This window comes from Cupressus sempervirens, chromosome 1, assembly GCF_028749045.1.
Source record: "Cupressus sempervirens isolate cs-2001-9-10 chromosome 1, ASM2874904v1, whole genome shotgun sequence".
NCBI classification, from domain to species: Eukaryota; Viridiplantae; Streptophyta; class Pinopsida; order Cupressales; family Cupressaceae; genus Cupressus; species Cupressus sempervirens.
In genome coordinates, this window is record NC_143118.1 from 728040685 (window position 1) to 728043268 (window position 2584).

A 2584-nucleotide genomic window follows, 5' to 3' on the forward strand; every position below is an offset into this window, starting at 1 on the left:
ATTTGAGTGATACTTATAATACCTTACGAGAAGAGAATGATCATAGTGTTAACACAATGAAACATGTGCATCAACATCCACCTCCACCTAAGAAGAATGTTTCATCTAAATCTCATGATCAACCTAAACCTAACCTTAAATGTTCTAGAGGGATTAGTATTTCATTTGATTTTTATGTTATTTTTAGGGCCCTTGATCATCCTATTTATATTTTTACTTGGATTGCTAAGAATTATTTTAATGCTCATCTTCATGATCCTACTTCCATAGTTAATGTTATCGTTGAGGAACATTTTTTTTCTAATTATTAATTATATCATGATGTCTATGATTCAATTTATACATAGATTTAGACATGTAATGGTTTCTTGTATCCAACCCATGGTACTATTTCCTTATTTATTAAACTATGTTGTAAAGTGGTGAATATAACCTTGATTTTCCTTCCTACCTATAATCAATTCGAAGAGAAATTTGGTTTTCCTTGGTTGAATGACAAGAAATACATCTCTCCTCTCATTCATTGGTGTATTGAATTTCCTCATGATGGTGAGATTTAGTAGATAAATCATAGTATATATCATCCTTATAGACCTAGACATTTCACTATGAGTGATTTGTTTTTGCTATGTATTCCCACTATAGACTTTCTACTCATCCTAGTTATCTTTTTTAATCTAATCAAGATCATAAATGTTGTAATATTATTTAGTTGAGTATGCCTAGGGATATGACTCACAATATTTTTTCCACACTTACACCCATTTCATTTAATTTTTCAATTTCTAATAGTTGATTACCTCCTATATCTAATGATTTTTTTGTGTATGGTTCCTCCTAGTTCTTAATCTTTTATTATTCCTCCTATTAACCCATCTAATGATGGTAAGAAACCCATGGTTATTGCTCCTTATTTTCAAAAAAGTTATAATAAACCTAAGCATAACTAACATTATCATGAACATTGAATGAACTATCAATATGACACTAAATCTCATAGGTGTTCTTGTTATCTACTCATGTATACATAGTAAGTTAATTAGACTAATGAGATAGATCAATGTGATATTATTTTTTTGTATTCTATTGATAATATTATTAATAAAGAAGATACATTAGATGATGATGAGCATGATATTATTGATCTTGATGTTGATTTTACTAAGATCCTCTCTATACACCTTACTCTTACATATATTCTTGAGCATAGTGACTCTACAAGGATTCCTTATCTTGACTTATCTATTATTTCTATTGTGTTGGATGTTTCTCCTCTTATAATTTTTCCACCTTCTTTACATACTATTGACTAAGTTTAGGGAGGAGGAAAATGTGATTGACTAAGTTCTCTTGCATAATATATTTTTGTGTGTATTTTTTACTATAATTTGGTTCCCCTATATTGTATTTTCCATCTTTTTAAAAATATTTTTTACAACCCTTGTTTCTCCATTGGAATAAGGTGATAAGGGAATTAAAATATTATACTATTCTTCTATTTCTATCTCACTTATTTTATATGTTTTAATATGTTATGTTGTGAATGTGTCATTATTCATAACTTTATCCTTATGTTATCTTCTTGGATTTATCACATGGTGAAAACAATTATTTTTGGTATCCATGGGTGAAAACCAAAAGACTCTTCTTTACAACTCTTACATATCTTTCTTCCATTTTGTCTTAGTTCTAATTTCTTTGGGTAGTGATGATATTCCATGATTGATAACACTTACATTTTATTATATGCTCATACAAATAGTAAACTTTGTAGATCCCTCTATGCTCTATATATGTTATGTTCTTTTTTCCCTTTATTTGTCTTATTTTGCGACATCTCATTATAGAAACATATCTTAGTGGATGTATGTATACTATTTAAAATATATTTTCCCTACTAAAGTATTAGCAAATGACTTTAATGTGAGGGCATACTCTTTAGTCATTCTTCTTTTGATCCTAAAGTAGTATATATAGATTTAGACTATGGCTTGGGGTACTTTATATTTGAATGCTTAGTATGATTCCTATGTTATCCTCAAATATATGTTTTCTAATTCATACATTCATGTAGAAATTATCTTGTGAATCCCTTTATAAATTATTTACAATCCCAAAAAATGGATTCTCCTTATAGACCTTAGATTGAGAAAATGATAATCTTTGAGATTAAGTCACTTCTCATTTGCACATAAAAATGCTAACTATCATATATGGGTAACATGTATAAGCTCTCTAAATCTCGTATATATGTAACACATCCAAACATATGCTAAATCTTATATATGGGAAACACATCAGAATTTTCTAAATCTCATATATAGGTAATGCATTAAAAAATAACATGTTGTATCCCATACATGGGTAATGCATTTTTTTTTTCTATGATTCACAATGGGTTGTACATTTCTCATTGGAAAATCAACCATACCCTTTCTCCTTCTTATTGTGATATTGGAGTTAGAAAAGAATCAATTCATTTGGGGCTTGATGGATCCCTTGTCTCTTTGACAATGGTTAAATAATCTAATGTAGTTTTCTCTACATTAAAAATAGTTTAGATCAAGTCCACACTATCAATGAT